The sequence below is a fragment of the Gekko japonicus genome, unplaced genomic scaffold, assembly GCF_001447785.1.
Source record: "Gekko japonicus isolate JY-2015 unplaced genomic scaffold, Gekko_japonicus_V1.1 scaffold2683, whole genome shotgun sequence".
Lineage (NCBI taxonomy): Eukaryota > Metazoa > Chordata > Lepidosauria > Squamata > Gekkonidae > Gekko > Gekko japonicus.
In genome coordinates, this window is record NW_015171583.1 from 20612 (window position 1) to 41173 (window position 20562).

General features: G+C 46.5%; 1 protein-coding gene across 2 annotated transcripts in view; it reads left to right on the forward strand.

The window, feature by feature from the left end:
- The first annotated feature begins 12209 nt into the window (after window positions 1-12209).
- EVI5L (ecotropic viral integration site 5-like) overlaps window positions 12210-20562 on the forward strand; it is a 69471-nt gene continuing 61118 nt past the window's right edge. For both annotated transcript variants that reach the window (XM_015419827.1, XM_015419828.1), the window contains exon 1: window positions 12210-12424. The gene's annotated coding sequence lies outside the window, so the exon portion shown is untranslated. The remainder of the gene's footprint in view (window positions 12425-20562) is intronic.

A 20562-nucleotide genomic window follows, 5' to 3' on the forward strand; every position in this document is an offset into this window, starting at 1 on the left:
CTCGTCCCCCCCCCCCCCCCCGCGCGCGCGCTCCAGCCCGTCTCCCGTCCCTCCTCCCGTTTGTGGGGGGGAAACCAAAACCAGGTTAAACCGCTCGGCTCGGGGCAAGCGGGCATTTTCTCCCCCTCCCGCCGCTTTCTCTTTTTAAAACCTTCTTTTAAGAACACTTTTTATTTTCCCAGATAGACCACCATTTTTTAAATAAATAAATAAATGGAAAAGGGCTAAATACACAGAAGCTCAAGCAGCATTTTTGCAGGGAGACCTAATTCCTCCTGCCTCGCATGGTTTCCCGTGGATTTAGGGTCGTAGCAAACGCTTCTGAGGCCTGGACGGTTCTGCTTGCCTTCTCCCCCCCCAATTCTTCCGCTTCCTGAACTTCTTCTCCCCGGCAGCTAGGGGGAGAGGCTCGGAGGGACCGCGCCGTCTGGGCTTGCTGCCAGCGCCGAGTCCTGCCCTGTCTGGGAAGCGCCGGGCCCCTCCCTCCCGCGGCCGCGGGCCTTTCCCGGAACCAGGACACACTTCTTCCCTCCGATGGGGCGCGGGAGGCGGCCGCACACAGCTGAGCCAGGCCCCTGCCGGTGGTGGACGGCCCGGGGATCTCGCCTAGCCTGCCTCGCGCCTGTCGGAAGGACATCGTCGCGTCGATCTCTTCCAGGCAGGCCTGCCGGACGCCTCTCCCTCCCTCCCATGAGGCCATGGGGGGGGAGCAGAGGATCAGGGGAGGGGGCCCACAAAACCCGCGGGGAGGCCTGGCCCCCAGGGCCCCACGCAGGCTACGGGCCTGCCTCCGGTCCAGCCTCACCCGCCAAAATGGACTCCTGGGCTGCCGCGGTCCCTTGCCTGGTGGGGATCCGGCCCTCTGGAGAAAGACACCTTCGTGATCAAAGTAGCAGTACTGGTGGCCAGTCCTGAGGAGGAGGGCTGGAGTTTCTCTCTACAACAGGAGGGGGGAAAGCAAATCCTGGCCTGAGGCCACAACCCACTCCAAGGGTAGAGAGGGTGTGCAGGTAGGGACAGAGGTATTGCATTTTTATCCTGTTTATTTTCTGTGCCCCGGTTGTGTTGAAGTGCCTGTGTTTATTTTCATGCCTAACCTGTATATAGTTAAATAAATCTTCCTTTTTGAGTTTAAAAAGCCTGGTGTGCCTTAATTACATCATCCTCCCTGCTCTGAATGTTACCAGGGGCAAAGGGAGGCCAGGGAACAAAACCGGGCCCAAATCGGTGGGGTTGCCAACTCTCCAGGGGGCGCCCAAAGATGGAAGTACCCTTTCCCCAAGGTGGGGAAATCTGCCAGAGGGGTCTCACTGTCCCTCTAGGAAGGTGGTGTGAATTCAGTGAGAGGTGGCAGCGTTTAACGGAGCGAAATAGCCCCACCAGGCAGGGTGGGAAGGCCAAAACAGCGGCTTGCAAGCCACAGGACGGCAAGTCAGTCTCCAAGGGCTGAGGGTGGGTCCCCATTTCGCCACACAGACCATCTAGTCCAACCCCCTGCCCAATGCAGGACCAGCCTAAAGCATCTCTGACAAATATTCATCCAGCCTCTTCTTGAAAGCTGTCAGTGAAGGGGAGCTAACCACCTCTCTAGGCAGCTGATTTCACCTTTGAACCACTCTGACCATGAAAACGTTTTTCCTAATATTCAGCTGCTACCTTTCTGCATGTAATTTAAACCCATTGCTTCGGGTCCTATCCTCTGCTGCCAACTGGAGCAGCTCCTTGCCCTCCTCCAAATTGCAGCCTTTCAAATATTTAAAGAGAGCAATCAGTCTCCTCTTCTCCAAACTAAACATTCCCAGGGCCCTTAGCCTTTCCTCGTAGGGCTCAGTCTCCAGACCCCTGATCATCCTCGTTGCTCTCTTCTGCCCCCTCTCGACTTTGTCCACATCCTTTTTGAAGTGAGGCCTCCAGAACTGCACACAGTACTCCAGGTGCAGTCTGACCAAGGCAGTATACAAAGGGGCTATGACCTCCTACATGACAACATTTGACAGAGTTTCTCATGATATCCTTGAGGATAAGCTGGTTAAATGTGGGCTGGATGGTGCAGCTGTTGGATGGATTCATTGTTAGCCAAATTGCTCTATTATTTAATAAAAGATTGGGGAATTATGATATTAATATGCAATTGGCATAACTATAGGATCAGACCTGTGTATACCAGAGTTAGAATTCCCAAGAACCCAGGAACAGACACAGAAATTGGGTGTCTAAAACAATGACTTCTTTAGTAATATTCTCAAGCACACAAACTCTATCTGACAGGACCTGAGAATGTAACAGATTTTTCTCTCTCTCTCCTAGGGTTTCCAAATCTGGTTTGGGAAATTCCTGGAGATCTGGGGGGGGGGTAGTTTCGTAGAAAAAGAGGTGCAGGAGCTCATTAGCATAACTCATTTGCATATGCCACACCCTCTGACATCACTGGAAGTGTGTGTCAGAAGGCAACACCCACCGCTCAGGCTCCACTGGACTGTTTTGGATTGCTAGCTATTGGGGGGGGGGACGTGCTGATCTGCCCTGGCAGAGGAGGGAGAGCTTGTACCTGAATAAAACTTGGTCTTAAAGGTGCCACTGGATGGTTTTAGACTGGGGGAGGGGGGGCTCTGCAACTTACCTGGCTGCTTCTTGCTCTGAGGGCTGCTGGGAGCAGGGGGTGGGGCTTGTTGCATGTGCCCGCCCCCTGGGCTCTTTACTGCCGGAGCTCTGCTCCTGTGCACTCCTGCAGGAAATGACACCTGATCAGGTGTAATACCAGGTGATCTCCAGGTCCTATGTGGTGGGTGGCAACCTACTCAATTCCCTACCATCTGGCTTCTTCAGCCATCTGTGGACCATGATTGGCTGTTACCTACTCTGAGCATGCATGAGCATGCACACGCATATTACTGGCACCATGTGTCCAGTGTTCTCTTATCTAAAGGAAACACCATTGCCAGGCATAATAAGAGATAGTGGGGCATGGGAGTTGGTGGGGCATGAGACTCTTCTTCTATTTTTCTTCCACTTGCAGCAGTGGCAGCAATGGGAAAAGAGGGGCTGAGGTTCTCCCAGCAGGTGCCTGAGAATTCTGTGAAGTAGTTTCCCTGGACATCTCACCAGGGGCGTTAGGAGTGTAACAAAAAGATTCTTTTACTCTCTTGTCTAAGCTTGTAGGAGTTCAGAAGCTAAGCAGAGTCAGCCATAATTAGTACTTAAATGGAAGAAGAAGAGGAAAAGAGAGAGGAGGAGATTGGATTTACTACCCGAAGGAGTCTCAGAGTGGCTTACAATCGCCTTTCCCTTCCCCTCCCCACAACAGACACCCTGTGAAGTAGGTGGGGCTGAGAGAGCTCTTTGAGAACTGCTCTTGAGAGAACAGCTCTGAAAGAACTTGTAACTGACCCAAGGTCATGGCAGCAGCTTCATGTGGAGGAAGCCGCCTGCCGCTACATTCCGGGTGTGGAGGGGATGGCCCACCAGCTGGGTGGGCCCAGATTTTATTTCTCATCTCATCAGGATGAGCTCTCCGCACTCAAGGGGTGCCCGCTCTGGGGAAGCCGAGTCATGGTACCCTCCTGCACCAGCAAGTCTTATCAGCCCTACACAAGACATATCTGGGGATCGTTCAGATGAAAGCTCTCACCCGCAGCTACGTGTGGTGGCCAGGGATCAATGGAGAGATTGAAGCCTGGGTCAAGAGCTGCCATGCCTGCCAGGATACCCGACCAGAGCCCCCCCCCCCCGGAGCTTCTGTACAGCAGTGAGAGTCCACCCACACCCCATGGGCCCAGGCGCACCTGGACTTTGCTGGCCCCCTCCAGGGCCAGATGTTCTTCATATTGGTGGACTCCTACACCAAATGGCTGGAAGCTGTTCCTGTTGCCTCCACCTCTTCACGGGCAGCCGTCCAGGCCCTCAAACAGATGTTCTGCATACATGACCTGCCCGACACGGTCATGACAGACAATGGGACTGCTTTTACATCGGGAGAGTTTCAGGAATTCTTGGGCCGCTACCTGATTCACCACATCTAGTCTGCACCTTTCCACCCAGCCACCAATGGACAAGCAGAAAGGATGGTGCAGACCACCAAGGACTTCCTCAGGTGGCTCATCCAGGGCGACTGGGAGCACCGGTTGGCAACTTTCCTATTGGGCCACCGGGCAACTCTGAGCTCCGCCACTGGCTGCAGCCCAGCAGAGCTCCTTATGGGCCGGTGCCTCACAACCCGGTTAGACCGGCTGCACCCGGATCGAGCACCAGAGAGCCTCCCATCTTTGGAGGCCCAAGAAGCACCCAGAGGGTTCTTCCCAGGTGACCCCATCTATGCTCGGAACTACTCCAGCAGTCCTGCGTAGGTTCCCACAAGGGTCATCAGGGTCACTGGTCCAGTGTCGTATGAGGTCTCAACGGACGATGGACAGGTCTTGCGCAGGCACATCAACCAGCTTCACCACTGCCTCCTGCCAGAGGTAGTCAAGCCAGCACCAGCCACCACAGAAGCCAGCCACCCGGAACCGCCACCAGCGGAGCACAGCTTGGAGGGTGACGTGTCACACGCCAGAGACCATCCTGACTGTGTGGAGTCGCCCACACTCATACAGACTGTTCCAGAGCCCCTGGACTCTGTTCCTGCCTCACCACTTCCCCCTGCACCGTGACAGCAACCCCAGACACGGCCCCTGTGACTTTGCCACCACCGACCAAGCTAAACACTCTCACTGGGAAAGGCGCAGGCCAGCGTACCTTGAGGACTATGTGTGTTCAGGTGCTTTGGAACTTAGGGGGGAGGGGTGTTATATATCGGGACTGGAACATTCCAGGACTGATTCTACCAGATTCTGGCTGATTCTACCAGATTCTACCAGAGACTGGCTGAGGTTGGAGCCCACCAGGACTCTGGAGGTGGCCAGTGGGGAAGTAATGGTTCTGATAATGGCCTATCATTGGTAGTTGTTTGGGAAGTGCATGCTATTTAACAGGGCCATTGCTCTGACAATTTGTCTGTTGTCTTTGTCTTGCTGAATCACCAATAAAACAGAGCTGATCACTATGCTTGGGGTCAGACCATCCATGGAACCCAGTATTTAACAAGAAGGAAATTTCTGATGATTTTAGGAGTGAAACTCTGAAATCATCTACTTATAATAATTGCAGAGCACAGAACATCCTCAGTCTTCAATCTAAGTAGCACAATTTCATTATGGATATTTTAAACTCAGATTCAATAAGGAACCTCAAGCAGTGGCCCAGAACTTTTATTCCCTGCGGATGTTCCCTATGAAGAAAGTCTAAAGAGTTCAGGGTTTTTCAGTTTTAAAAAAGACAACTAAAGGGTGGGGTGCATGGTAAAGTTTTATAAAGTTATGCATCAGATGGAGAAAGAGAACAGAGAGAACTTTTTTGCTGTCTCCCAGAACATCAGAACTGGGGACATCAAATGTCTATGACACAGAAAGCCCTTCATGGCCTTGGACCCTCATATCTGCAAGACCATCTCTCCCATTACCCACCACCAGCGTTCCCTCTAAGCTGAGTTAGTGTGAGCGAGCTCACAGTTTTTTTAGCCTCCAGCTCACAGGTTTTTGTCTTAGCTCAGGAAGGATGGCAAACTAATTTATGCAGCAGCCAAGTCACTCGCTCACAACTTTGATGCCAGTAGCTCACAAAGTAGAAATTTTGCTCATAAGACTCCACAGCTTATTTATTTATTTATTTTATTTCACTTATACCCCACCCTCCCCGCAAGCAGGCTCAGGGCGGCTTACATAGGCACAACTGTGCAATAAAATACAACAGGATTAAAACAGTTAAGGCACCAAGTGCAATAAAAATAGAACAAGTTAAAACAATTAAAACAAAACTCACATCTTGCAGGATACATTAGGAACTAAAATACTCACTCCCTATTGTATATCGCGGTGGGATCAAGAGGGGGGATGCCATGGGCCAAGATGTTCCAGATGGCCAGTCAGCCCAACCCGGCGGTCCTGCTCTGCAGTTACTTGGTGGTGGTGGTGGCCTACTCAAAAGCCTGGCGGAAGAGCTCCGTCTTGCAGGCCCGGGAGCTCATTTCACCAGGTAGGAGCCGCCACCGAGAAGGACCTGGCCCTTGTGGCTGCAAGCCTGGCCTCTTTAGGACCCGGGGTCACTAGACGGTGTTGTGACCCCGACCAAAGTGCTCTTTGGGGCCTGTATGGGGAAAGGTGATCCCTCAGGTATGCCGGACCCTGGCCTTATAGAGAGAGCATTGCCCACCACTGCTCCAACATAAACAATTCAATCATTTTTATCCTGTCCTTCCTAAAGGGAGCATAGTTTCTCCTGTTTTACCCTCACAACAACTCTGTGATGTAGTTTAGGCTGCCTGAAAGACCCAAGGTCTCCCAGTGATATCTGAGCCATGATTTGAGCCTCAGCCTCCCCAGTCCCAATCTGACACCCTTACCACTATAACACACAACACAGAAGAAGTAGTGATAGAAGCTAGCTTAGATGACTTTAAAGTCAGCTTTATGGAGAATAGACCTATCAATGTCTATTCATGATCAAAGTTAAAGGGAGGCAGCACATCTCTGAATGTACACTTTCAAACAGGGGCAGTTTAAAAAGTCAAGTTTTTTTTCTCCGTGTGTGGAGCTGCAGTTACAACAATTTGCTTCCTCCCTGTTCCTCTCCACATTAAATCCTGGATTGGATCCCAGCAGTCTAAAACACTGGCCCAGATTAAAGGAACAGAGTTGTCAAAAGCACTACACTCTGGGAATTGAATAAAAGTGCCCAGAGTGGGATGACATTCTCTGGGACCTGATTTAACTGTTTTGAACTGAAATGACAGCCCCCAGAATGGAATGACAGTCCCTGGGAGCGGTGTAAGTGCTCTGGAACTGGAATGACAGTGTTCAGAGTGGAATGATGGTACCTGGAACTGGACTCAGTGCTCTGGGACTGGAATGACAGCCTTCAGAGTGGAATGATGGTCCCTGAGACCAGATAAAGTGCACTTTGGAATGAAAGGCCTCAGAGTGGAATGACAGTCCCTGAGACAAGATAAACTGCTCTGGGACTGGAATGAAAACCCCCAGAATGAAATGCCAGACCCTGGGAGGAGCATAAGTGTTCTAGGACTGGAAAAAAACAGCTATCTAGTATCTCAGGTGAAGATCAGTAGTTCTAACTTCTCATTGAACCCCCCCCCCCAAAAAAAAACCTCCTCCTCCGGGCATCCTCTCTTACCAACCATTCACCTCGACAATTACTAGGATTCATAAATGAAAATTTACCCATACAATACTAACTGTTGAACAAAACTGGTTTAATCTATCAATCAAATTCTCAACATGGCCAATTTGGTGGATACTTAAATCTAGAAACTGGAGCCATGATGAAACAAGTCTTTCTATAACCCTGAGAAAAACTCCAGATATGCAGAAAAATATGAAATCTAAGAAAACCAAAACACTGGACATCTAAGTCCTCCAAAATAGAAATAGTGCATGTAGCTTTAAGAATCTAATGCCATTGCTAGGCAGCCACAATAGCACTGCCAGATGAAGCATTGATTTCTGTCAGAAAAAGGAAGCCCTTTCCAGGGTTGTTTTGGCCTTTGAGGGAGGATTCATCAGGGCAGGCTGGGCAGTAACTCTGGGTTAACCTACATGAATCACTCATGCCCAGCTGCTTGCTATTGTTCAACCACTCCACAAAAACCAGTGTTGTGCAGTGGTTAGAGTTTCAGACTAGGATCTTGGAGACCCAGGTTCAAATCCCACCTCTTCAATGGAAGTTTGCTGGGTGACCTTGGGCCAGTTATATACTCTCAGCCTGACCTACCTCACAGGGTTGTTGTGAAGATAAAATGGAGGAGAGGAGAATGAAATAAGCTGTTTTGGGTCCATATTAGGGAATCAGATATATTGACACATCGGGACCTCAAAACTTGCAGCAGGGGAAATCTCGTCCTTCCTCCACTTGCCCTCCCAGCTCACCCACCTGCTTATCAGCTCCCAGGGGATGGCACTAGCTGCTCCTTCCTCCCCTGCCTACCTGCATTGCCACCCTGTCAAAGAGTCCCAGTCCTGTCCACGGCCAAAACTCTTTGTTTAAGGGCTGCAGATAGGCTTGCCAAGTCCACCCGGGGGGCGGGGAAACCCCTGCTACAGAGGCCCGTTCCCCGCCGGTGGCGGATTGGGCCCCAGCGGGAACCCCACCCCGACGTGCGCGTCACCCGGAAGTGACGTGACGACACTGGGCACGCTGGGGGCGGGGCCACGGTCATCCGAGGAAAAACTCTATGGTTTTCCCTCAGGTGGTTGTGGCCCCACCCCCAGCGTGCCCGGAGTCGTCACGTCACTTCCAGGTGATGTGCATGCGGCGCGCGCACCCTCCAGCCGCCCTCCGGGAGTCCCCCGCTCCGGCGAAATTTTGACTTGGCAACCCTAGCTGCAGAACACAAATTTACAAAACCCTGGGGTGTGACTACTCACACACCAGTCTGGTAGTCTACCACCAGCCCTTTAGACTATCCCAACAATCAGAAGTCAAAGGGCAAGCTTTCAACCTTCCCATGACTAAATAAGAAAGTCAGCCCTGCAAGGTAGAATTGCAGAATGAGTTTCTTACAAAAGCAATGGCTGTAGTAGGTGGTCAGCCAGTTAAAGCTCTGGATTTAGACTAAGGTTGGTTGAAGACAAATATCTACAAAAGTAATGAAAATATTTTATTAAGGTGCAAGAATACTTTAAACAGGAACAAGAAAAAGTGAGGATAGAACAAGAAAGCTAGAAATTTAAGAGCTAACTAAAACAGTAATACATCAGTTCCAAGTTATAGGTTGTTATCCATTCTCAGTTGAATATTCCAATAGTCCCAAGTGCCTCTCTCCAGAGTTAGCAAAGGCCAGAAGCTGTTTGGCCCACACAAGCAAATGTTCAAAATGGCTGCCTTGAACCGGATAGTGAGTGCATATCTAGATCTTAGGTAGTCACCATCTGGCTGTGAATAAACTAGAGTTCTACTTCTTTATGGGCCTTCATGGTCTCAGGTCTGAAAGACCAATGGGGCTCCTAGGTAATGCCATATAGCCATATAGCCAATCTGTTAGGCCAGTGGCTAAACTGATGACCTAAGCAGTGGCCTAACCTGAGAGGAAGGAACTGAAACCAATCTGCCCCTTTCCCACAGGTGCTTAATTAGATGGAATGTAGTTAATTGGGGAGCCAGTACCAAGCTCTTGACTCCCTTCTGCAGCTGAAAGTCATCTGCAGTTTCACAAAATGTCAGCTTGCTCTGTTTCAGCAATGTTTTTCTGAACTCTGGTAACTCAGAAGCAGGCCTTCAGCCTGAACCAAACTTTTAACACAAGACAAGAAATGTTAGGGAACCATTTTTTTTACACACCCCTCCATAGCTTACAGGGTGGCAGTGGAGGGTGGCACTGGCAGCTCCCATTCCTCCCCACCTACCTGCCTGCCCTCCTCTCCACTGCTTGACGGTGATGGGTGCCATGGCAGCTTCTGGTTCCTTTCACCAGCCAATCACCATGCTGCTTCCTCAGAGGTGGGGCTGCCTGGCTGAAGCAACAGGAGAAAGGGGAAGCAGTTTCTGCTCTTTCCCACCTGCAGTGCTGCTATCCTGGTCAGGTGGAGATGGCTTCTGCTCCTTCTCCCTACCTGTTGGCCTCCAGAGGAAAGCCAGTAGTGTCAGTGGAGGACTGTGTCTGGGTGCGTCAGCTCCTGCTCTTGTCTGCAGTTGCACATACAATGTATTCTTCTATTGGGAGGGGATTTTAATCCACTCTGGGGGCTGCCGTTCCATTCCCAGAGCACTGATTCCAGTCCCAGGGATCCCATGCTGGGGCCTATCATTCCATTCATAGATCACAGAGTTGGAATGGGCTATAGTCCAACTCCCAGCTCAGTGCAGGATCAGCCTAAAGCATCCCTGTTCATCCAGCTGCTGCTCAAAGACTGCCAGTGAGGGGGAGCTCACCACCTTCCTAGGCTATCCTCTGCTGCCAACAGGAACAACTCCCTGCCCTTCTCTGACAGCCTTTCAAATACTTAAAGAGAGAAATCATGTCTCCCCCCCCCCAACTCCTCTTCTTGAGACTGAACATTCCCAAGTCCCTTAGCGTTTCCTTGTAGGGCTTGGTCTTCATACCCCTGATCATCCTCATCACTTTCTTCAGCACCCAGTCCATTCTGTTTACCTCCTTTTTGAAGTGAGGTCTCCAGAACTCCACATCAATGCTCCCTCAAAGCTATGGAGTCCTGTGAGCAAAAATTCTACTTTGTGAGCTACTGGCATTAAAGTTGTGAGCGAGCCCTTTGACTACTACATAAATTAGTTTGCTCTGGAGCCATCCTCTCTAAGCTAAGACAAAAATGTGTAAGCTGGAGACTAAAAAACTGTGAGCTAGCTCACAACAACTCAGCTTAGAGGGAACACTGTTTGTTTGTTTTTTGAATAACAATTTTATTTGGAAATACAAGCATCAAGCATATAAAAAACAGACAATTTTCCCATGTGAACATTAACAAGTGGAGAAACTCCACTGTGGTACATAAGTGGACAGAGAATTAGTTGATACACAATATAAAGATGGTAAACAAGAACTATCCAATAATTAGACAGAATAACCTTTGAACATGTGAGAGAGTAAGCATGTGACAAATGATGTAAATACACTCAGTTCACAGTAAAAAAATTTAGAACCAATATATAAAGTCCTTCCATAGAGGAGAAATAAAATCGTTTGAGGTTAAGTATTCCAGAATCGGAAACCACTTTGCGTTAAAGCCAGACACCATGGGGTTACTGAATAGATTATTTAGTTTGTCTGTGATACTTTCCATAATGAATTGATCCCAGAGCTTGCGATACTGGAACACTGTTCCACATAGTTCCAGAACTCTGATTCAAGTCCCAGGAACTGCCATTCCACTCTGGGGTCTTTCATTTCAGTTTCAGAATGCTTACGCAACCCCCAGAGATTCTTGTTCCACTCTGGGATCTGTCATTCCAATCCCAGAACAGGTTTCTCTAAATCCGTTTTGCATTTTCTTTGCAATTTTTTTTTGCACTGTAGTATATTTCACTGGAGCCTACGGAAGTCACTTGGCATTTCTGGCTCTCAGGATATCCAATGGGCCTTTAGGCATCTCCCATTGTTCTCAGTGGGCATTCTTGTCGTTAGTTTTAGTACATTCCCCTGCTGTGGGCTTCTCCTAGGGAAACAGGGAGCTGGATTTAATAGATTATTGATCTGATGTGGGGGACAACAACAGATGGAGGTCTTGACCTCCTTACCCTGTTTGCAGGCCTTCTGGCAGCATCTTTGGCCAAAGTGAAACATGATGCTGAACTGATGGACTGATATCATTGGGCTGCTCCAGTATGGCTGCGCAAGGCACTTACGTTCCTTTCTTTCCATTATCTAGAATATAACACTAAGATCGATCTGTGCTGCAATATTAGAATACGCCTGTTCGGCAATCAGCAGCTTATGTGTTGTTGCTTACACATACGATTGCCATAACGCGTATTCCTTTACTGCATTGGAATGGAAAAATATTCTCCCTCCCTTTTAAAGCTGCTTCGGTGTTGCTTGTATGAAGGAATAAAAGAGAGCTGGCGTGATTAAACCTCACTGACAGCACGCTTTTGTCATTCAGACACATTCCTGTAATTGCCTGGTGCTACAAAGTATGCCCACATCATCAAATTAATGATCCCCAGCTAAAAAAAAAAAGCAAGCTGTAGGCTCATTCTTTACTCTCCAGTTATTGTATCGCCAACCCGGCTAAAACCGCAGTTCTCTGGCACTTCGCATTGGCCCCAGGGGCAAATGGGAATGCCCCCTTCGCCGCATTTAGCTCTCGAAACGCCTGTCCTTTATTTATTTTCTGTGGCCTATTGGTGAAAAGGAGACGCACAGGCTTACTAGTCCCACCCACCCCCTTCCCCGCTTCCTTCCTCTCTCGCGGGTTTTGTGGTCACAATTCGCTTCCCTCTGATCTCTCTGGGCTCGCGGAGGTGGCTGCTGCTGGTGAAGGAAGGACGAGGGATCCAGTTCCTTGAAGACTGTGATTGGAGAATGTGCTTAGGTAGGCGGGTTGGGGTTGCAGAATAGCGGTGAGTTATTGGCCAGTCAGGGAAGAGGGTGTAGAGAAGGGGGTGGGACTCGCTGCCCGTTAGTCTTTCTCTCGATCGGTCGTGGCTGCTGCGGGAGGAGGGATGTGACGGCGGCTCCGGCTCCTCCTCCTCCATCGCCACCTGCAGCAGATCCATGGCAGCTGCGGCTCCCGGCGTGGGTGTCTCCGCCCTACCGTATATGCTGACGGAGAGGGAGGCGGTGGCCACCGAGGCCGGGCCTGGAGGCTCAGGACCCCCGCCTCCCTGAGGAGAAGGAGCCGAGATGGCAGTGCCGGCCGTGCAGGTAGGGGGAGGGCGGCTCCCGGCAGTCAGGACAGCACCGCAGGACACCCCTTTGCACCGGCTTAGCGGCCTGGTTTCTCCGCGCCAAATGGGGTGAGGAACCATCAGTTCCTGGTGGGGTGGCGGCTCTGCTTTCTGGCGTTCCTCTAGCTTGTTCCTGAGTCGCCTCCTCCTCCTTATTCCGCTAGTAATTGATGGGAAGCCCCTTTGCGTTTTACCTAGGGGACTGTTCCCCCCCATCCCTTAGAGACTTCTCCAACCACCGGGGACCATCTCAGTTCCCCCTCCCCCGCTTTTCTTCGCACAAGGCCTGAGCTTCCTTTTCTTCTTCCCCACCTCTCGTTTGGCTTCCACTGCCAAACGCGTTGGAACTTTTGCATCCTTCTATACGGTATAAAAAAGGTTTATGGCACCTGAAGCCTTATTGGATCAGGTTCCTCGTTCTAAAGGCGAGGTTCCTTCCATAGCATTTTCTCACCCAGCCCTGAAGAATGAACAGTAATATCCTCTCAGTCAGGAAGGGAGCTGGTTCCCTTGGCCACACTATGCAGATGTGTTCTGATCCTTGGAAGTAGTAACTGCTCTCCTGCTGTTCACCATCTAGAGCAGTGGTTTCTTGCTCTTCCCTTTAGCAAATGTAACCTCAGCTTGTGGGTTCTGTGGGGCAGAAGTTGGAATGAATCTTGCAATACTTCAAAGAGAATAAAACATTTTTACTTTTCACTTAACATCATATCATGTAACAAAACCATCGAACTTAGTAATACAATAGAACAGTGATCTTTTAAAGTCCAAACAATTAACTTTTCCCTCCTTCACAGCTTGCCACCCCCAAAGTCCATCTCTTTCTTCTTGCTGGTGGCCCAGGAAGTCTCCAGCTGAACACTCTGTGCACCGGCTTCCGAGATGAGGACCCCAAATGAACTCCCCATTAGATAATGCAGCTCTGAAACAATATTTCTAAAATGTACAGTTGAGAACAGTAGTCTTCCTCTCTTAACAGTTTCCATACACAAATCATAGCTTCCTTAAAGAAGGTGTTAAGAGCCTATGATTAAGGGCAGTCTTCCTTCCCTCCTCTGCTTTCCACACAGTCTGCACACTTTTGCATCTAGAGGCTCCACCCTTTCCTGGCTCATGCCATTCGTAGCTAGGGGTGACACAAACAGCAACTACTAGTTACAATACTTTCAAGGTACAAAGTCTTTTGCAACTCTTATTTCTTTCTGTGATGTATTGTATCATCATCCTGATTTTTCAGGTTGGGAACTGAGGCTGAGAGAGCCGTTAGCTTGAGGGCATCCAGTGCGTTTACAGCTGCATTGAGTTTTAAACCCACCTTTCTGAGATGAACTAGATCACACTGACTTCATTGCTTCAGTAATGACATTCTAGACATCCATGTCATCATCCTAGAAGAGAAGTGAAATGCCTTGGAGAAAGGGATGCTGTTGGCCGGGGGGGGGGGAGGGGGGAGTCATATGTGAGCAACCCTTCTGCAATCTTATTTCATGTAGCTGTTCTCCAAGATCAGTGATCATTGGCTTTTTCTTTAACCACGGGGAGAAAGCATTCTCATTTCCTTTCTGTCAGAGCTCTTGGTGCTAAAGATGTTGATTGGCAGGTCTTTGAGGTGGGTTCTCTTGATTTAAGAGGTGTTATAAGCATCATATGGGTTGAAAAAAACAAAAATCTAGGCTGATCACCAGGATGATTCTTTTCTTCGCTGAAAAGAACCTGGAATGGAATCAACTGGTGCTGATGTCATGAAATGTTCCATATTTTTTCTTTCTACCATATTTTCTCCTGAATATTTTCCTCTATCTTCTGTCGTGAATGCAGTTTCTTGGAGATATCTGTGGTAGCACTGATTTTTGAAGATCTGAGTGCACCTGAAAAGTGGTGTCGGTTTGCCTAATTATTATAGTGGGTAGCTGTTTTTTTTTTATTGTGCTGTCTTTTGGTGAGTTCTGTAACCGTAACAGGAATCTAGAACACTTGTTTCTTCTTGATTAAAATTTGTACAGTAGAGTGCAGAGTGCTTTTCCTGGAAGGATTACCACAGATACTTGATTTGAGTGTTAATGCTGGTATAATTGATTTTCCCCAAGTAGCTAATACTGTAAAAGAGAAAGTGGAGTGGTATGCTATGGCTATTGTGTTAAATTTGGTTGTAATGGCCTAGTTCGTGTTAGCTGAATAGCAGATGGAAAGCAGAAGGTTGAAGTAATGCTAACTTTTGGGCCTTGCTGGCTTTACATTGTTCCAGCATAAAGAAAGCATTGCTGTTCTAGTTGTCTGCATACCATCAAGTACCAGTAGAAAGCTTTCTAATGATACACTTGCCCCCCCCCCCCAGCTGCAATCCAGTGCTGCTGGCCTAAACAAGAGGGAAACTGTTTCTAAGCAGTCTTCCTCAGATGAAGGAAGAATTAATGTATGCATGGATTCAGACCCATTTTGCTGCAGTGTGTCTCTGCTGGGAGAAGAAGCTCCCCACTTCTTCATTTAGCCCAATTAACTTCTTGGGTACCAACATAGAGCTACCTAGCATTAATAGCATTGAAAAGCTATTACTTGCATTACTGCCATTGTCTAATACTTGGCTTGTTGTGTGTGGGGTTGTATTAGAGTCTTAGCCAAATGAAATTGTTCAGATGGTCTTCTCTCTCTCTCTCTCTCTTTAAAAATAACACAAACTGAACTATTGCTTTCTAGCCTATGTAGTAGGTCTTCAGGATTAGAAGTGAATGATTGCTTGGAATCTCATCCCTGAAATGCCATTCAGACAATATTTAACCTCTTGATGCCAGCGATTAGAAGTCATGTCACAGACTGAAAATTGGAAGTGATTTCCTATTTGATGTGTAGTATATCTTGGGTATAGAAGCATTTTAGAAACTAAAAGCTTTTTAAGGTATCTTTGACATTCATGAAGCCCAATGCTGTATTGAGAATGTAGGTTAAGCTCACCACCACATGCACCACTCTTCTAATCTCTGTGGTGGTGTTCTATTATTCTTGGAATGTGTGCATCTGTCAAAACTGAAGGATGTTGTAGAGCACTGCTTAGAAATGAGATTTACAGACTGGATAGCAACTTATGCTTTCTACAGCTCTGAGAACAGTGTCCTACTTGAAAGGTTGTTTTATGTAAGTTAATATATTATCTCAGAAGAAATTATGGCTCGAGTTCTTCATAGATGTAGTTAACTTTCTTTCCTAGAGTAATTGGTATGTTATATCTTAGAATCCTTCATGCTTTGTGTCACAACTATCAAAGTCCCATCAGTCTGAAAGCAGCTATTGAACAAGTAAAGAAATTGATTCCATTTATAATCAGATGCCATTCAAAAGACTTACTTGAAATGAGATTCAGGTGGGTAGCCTTGCTGGTCTGAAGCAGTAGAACAAAGCTTGAGTCCAGTGGCACCTTTAAGACCAACAAAATTTTATTCAAGGTATAAGCTTTCGTATGCCAGTACACTTTTTCAGATAGTGTGCTTGCACACGAAAGCTTATACCTTGAATAAAACTTTGTTCATCTTAAAGGTACCACTGGACTCAAATTTACTTGAAATTAAAACGAATAAAAAGGAAAAATTTGTCCCCTCCCCAAAAACATTTATTGCAGAGAATGGCTTGCGTTATGGGGAAAAATATGTCCTTGAAAGCATTTTGTGAGTGACTACTAACTACTAAAGGTACTGTCTAGTGTCAAAATCTGTCTTCAAAATAGAGAATAAAATAGAATAACAGTTTATTTTAATATTAGGATGCTGAGGTCCAAAATGAAAGTTTTAAAGAAAATTAAATTCCCAGGTTTTTTTCCAAGTAGTATATTCGGCAGTTCTTATAAATGGACTTGTCTGATATCTAACAAAGCATTAATGGCTTAATTGTTTTCTAGTCATGGGTTTTCTGTATAATGGAGAAGTTTGAATGTGTGATCCCTGTATGCCTCAGCATGTGAACAGCTTCCTGTGCAGACTAGGATATAGGAGGAGGTATGGCCACATGCAGGGCTGAAAAGATTTCTTCATTTCATTACTCTCAGTCTTTCTTCTATTGCCTTTTTTCTCCTTGAGCCTCCCTACACAAATCTTGTACTGCTATTTATTGCACACTAAACTGTGTGAAATTGTTGGGCAGCTTGAGATGTTCATAGGTATTGATGTGGAGAAACCACTGCTCATTGGCCTTTTTCATAGTATAGTCACTGTACCTGGATAAAAGTATCTGCTCAGCACTTCCTTACAGATTCTTCTAATGTTGGTTGAGTTAAATGCTGAGCTGCAGTGTGCTGGAACACTTAAGAGTGGTCCCTACAGAAAAAAGGGGGGGATAGTTTATGATGGTTTCATGTCATTACCAGGTCAGGAAGGGTTGACATATTATCAAAATCACCCCCATCCATGCAAGCAGAACCTCTTGTCCAGCTCCAAACAGTGACTTCGTTGTATTTGTTGGAGGGGGGAAAGAGAAAAAGAGTTCTTCTCAGTTCTCACAATGCGTTCATTATGGTATCTCCCATTTTCTTCCTGCATGTTGGGCACTATCAGTACGCATTTGTAGGATAAAGATGGGAAAAGGGAGTTAAAGCCTGATGAAGATACTGTCTTGTACTGCCTTCCTTCCCATGTGAAGCCACTGCAGTAGATCCTGCACAGTTCTGTAGAACACAAGCTCTCGAATTGTTACAAGCTCACGTAATTATTTGGTTATTTATGTGGAATAATTGAAAACCAACTTGTATAAACCTTCCCTGCGTGGTTACCTGTTCACCACAAGGAATCCAGACTAGCTGTTGGATATAAGCCTGCCTCACTAAGGAATGCTTTACTGGTATATTTGGTTCTCTGAATATTTGCACTCAAGATTTTGAGGAGGACTAGTGTTTGATCTTGGTTAGTACTTGATTCGTACTTCGATGGGAGACCACCAAAGAAGTCTAGGCATCTCTTGCCTTGAAAACCATATGGGGTTGCCATAGGTTGGCTGTGACTTTATGGCAAAAAACAAAACTACAACACAAGTAAAAAAAACAACCTTGTTGCATTGCTTGATGATTCATATGTATGCTTTTCCAACAGGGATTTAAAGAGTAGTTCTTAGATGTTGTTGGAAGTTCTTAATATCAGGTCTAGTATAGAAATGTGAAGGCCCGGAAAAAAACTGGGAAAATTTGGGGATAAAACGGTTTTTTTCCTGAAGCCTTTTTTGTTTTTTTCCGAAAAACTGGAAAAATTGAAGAAAGAAAAGAAATTGATTATGGAATGTTTTATTTTAGCATGATGAATAAACCATTTTAAGACAAGGTGTTCAAATATTTTCCAAATCATTTCATTCATATATATGTATATGGTATCAGATTGATCTAATTTCTGTGCACTGAGGACAAGCAAGTTCAGGGTTACAAACTGAACTCTCCAATGCAAGAACAAGATGCATTTCTTCCTTTAGGAGGTGCTATTGTCAGAAGAAAAGAAAAAGGTTTCAGTTTTGTTTTTGCATGTGGGTGGGTATTCTGTTTGTAATAATTGTTTGGATACACTATATTTTTAATATGCTGTTGTGATGATTTCATGCCAAGTAAAAATGTCCATAGTCATATTTTATGTTTCTAAAGTAACAGAATGACTTTCAATCTAGAAAAGACAAAAGAAATGCTAAGGTAGCATTTTTTTTATTTTTTTCCCGGAAATTTCCGTTTCCCCCTGAAAAAAATGGAAAACCCCCCGGGTTTTTTTCCGAGCTTCAAAATTTCTGGAAATTTTACATCTCTAGTCTGGTATGTAGCAACAATGCAGTTACTGTGATTACACTTTCAAGGGAGCATCATATGTACTGACGGTGTCCAGTGTGCGTACTAGACCCTATCATGCATACAAGCACATCACAAAGCATCTAATTCTGGTAAAATGCTTAAAGTAATATGTTAGGTGTTATGAATGTGATTGCTTTTAACCATATTTCACATTGAAGCTTGAAAACTCAGGCAACAATTTGTCTGTCTAATACTCAATACACGTGCATTCAGGGTTGTACTTTGAGACTAGCTGCAGCATGGGATCTATATAGTCAGATGTGATGAATGACAGTGGCTGATATCCTCACAAACCTTTCAGGAAACCGTTTTCCTTTGCCAAACTGAGTGTGTACATATGGCTTCAAAACAACTTTCAATGTCTTATCTTCCTGAGATAGCTTCCACGTGCAACAACAATACATTGAGAAATACCATAAAGTTTCTTATTGATGCAGCTTACTGTGGTACTAGTAATTTAGCTTGTGTGCATCCCTGCCTCATGGATAAAGGATAGACTGACAGTCTTGATTTGTCTGGAATGAATCTTAAGTAGATCCTGTGGGAGGAGAAAAGTTGGAATAGCCACAATGTTTCTTAAGTTCAGAACAATGCCCCCCCCCCCCCCACCCCTGACTGACTAGGGACTAGGTTTCTTATCTTTCTACAGATGCTAATTTTTGGCCCCCAAGCATTTCCCCTCTGCTCTAATCAAGCTGACTACAATATGCATGGTACATTTGCATCCTTTACAAGTATTCTATACAACACCCCTCCCATCTCCTGACTAAAACAAAAGGACTCAAAAGAATCTTCACTTGTACTCTTGTCTGATGATGGGAGCTTTTGGCTGTTGAAAGCTTATACCTTGAAACTCTTATCAGTCTCTAAGGTGCTATTGGACTCGAATCTAACAAAGTTCATAGCTTTACTTGAATCTTAAACCTTGCAATCTTTATATAGAAAACATTATTTAGTTAGAAAACATCAGGGGAATTAAGTCCCTAACAGAAGTGATATGGGTGGAAATACTGGGCCCTTAAGGGTTCCCGTCTCTAGTTCCAGCTCCTGCCAACCTAGCAGTTCGAAAGCAAGAAATTGCAAGTAGATAAATAGGTACCACTTCGGTGGGAAGGTAACAGCATTCCGTTCGCCTTGGTGTTTAGTCATGCCGGCCACATGACCACGGAAACGTCTTCGGACAGCGCTGGCTCTTTGGCTTGGAAACGGAGATGAGCACCGCAACCCTAGAGTCGGATTCGACTGGCTTTCGAGCAAGGGAAACCTTTACCTTTAAGGGTTACTTAAAAGGGAGGGTGTACTGTCGTCCACCTGATTAAACCCTTGAGGCTGATCTTCAGATGGAGAAGGAAATAAGGGAGGCAACTAAAGCAGATACCCTCACATTGACTGGGTAAACGTGTGCTCGAGTCATGCTGTAGAAATGAGATCCCTAAACATAAATAACTGTGCACTGGAACAGTTAGGCTGATTTCCCACAAGCGCTGCTCCGTGCTCACTCCTCCCTTTTGCCCCGATGGCACGTGTCAATTTCACACAAGCTGCTGCGTGGACGTATTTCGCCCCGCAGGTTCACGTGATTTCCCCCATGTCTACTCAGTCCTGTTTTTTGAGGATTGAGTAGATGCGGGGGAAATTGCGCGAAGCTCCGGGGCGAAATGAAGCCGCGCAGCAGCTTGTGTGAAATTGACACGTGCCATCGGGGCAAAAGGGAGGAGTGAGCGCGGAGCAGTGCTTGTGGGAAATCAGCCTTAGTCACGTAGCCAGCCACAGGGGAAGTGATCTTGGACTTGGTTCTGAGCCGGTCTTAAGACCTGGTGAGAGATGCGGAGGTTGTTACACCATTTGAGAACAGTGACCACAATGCTATTAGGTTCAGCATTCAGGTCAATGGAAAGTTACCTCTAAAGTCCAAAATGGTAATATTTGATTTCAAAAGAGAGCTTTACAAAATGAGAGGAATAGTAAAAAGGAAGCTGAAGGGGAAACACAAGAGAGTCAAATCCCTAGCCTAGAGGATGCTTGGAAGCTATTTAAAACCACACTAATTGAAGCCCAAATAGAATGCATTCCACAGGTTAGGAAATGAATTGCCATGTCTAAAAGAAGGCTGCGAGGTTAACAACGGAAGCCCAGAAAGCTATAAAAAGTAGCGAGACTTCTTTTAAAAAGGTCTGCCCCAATGGTCTGCCCCAATGAATTGAACAGGAAGGGACCATGGACTCTGTCAAAAGAAATGTAAATCCATAATTAGGCATGCAAAAAGAGAATTTGAGGATCAGGTTGTTAAAAGCATCAAGGCAAACAACAAA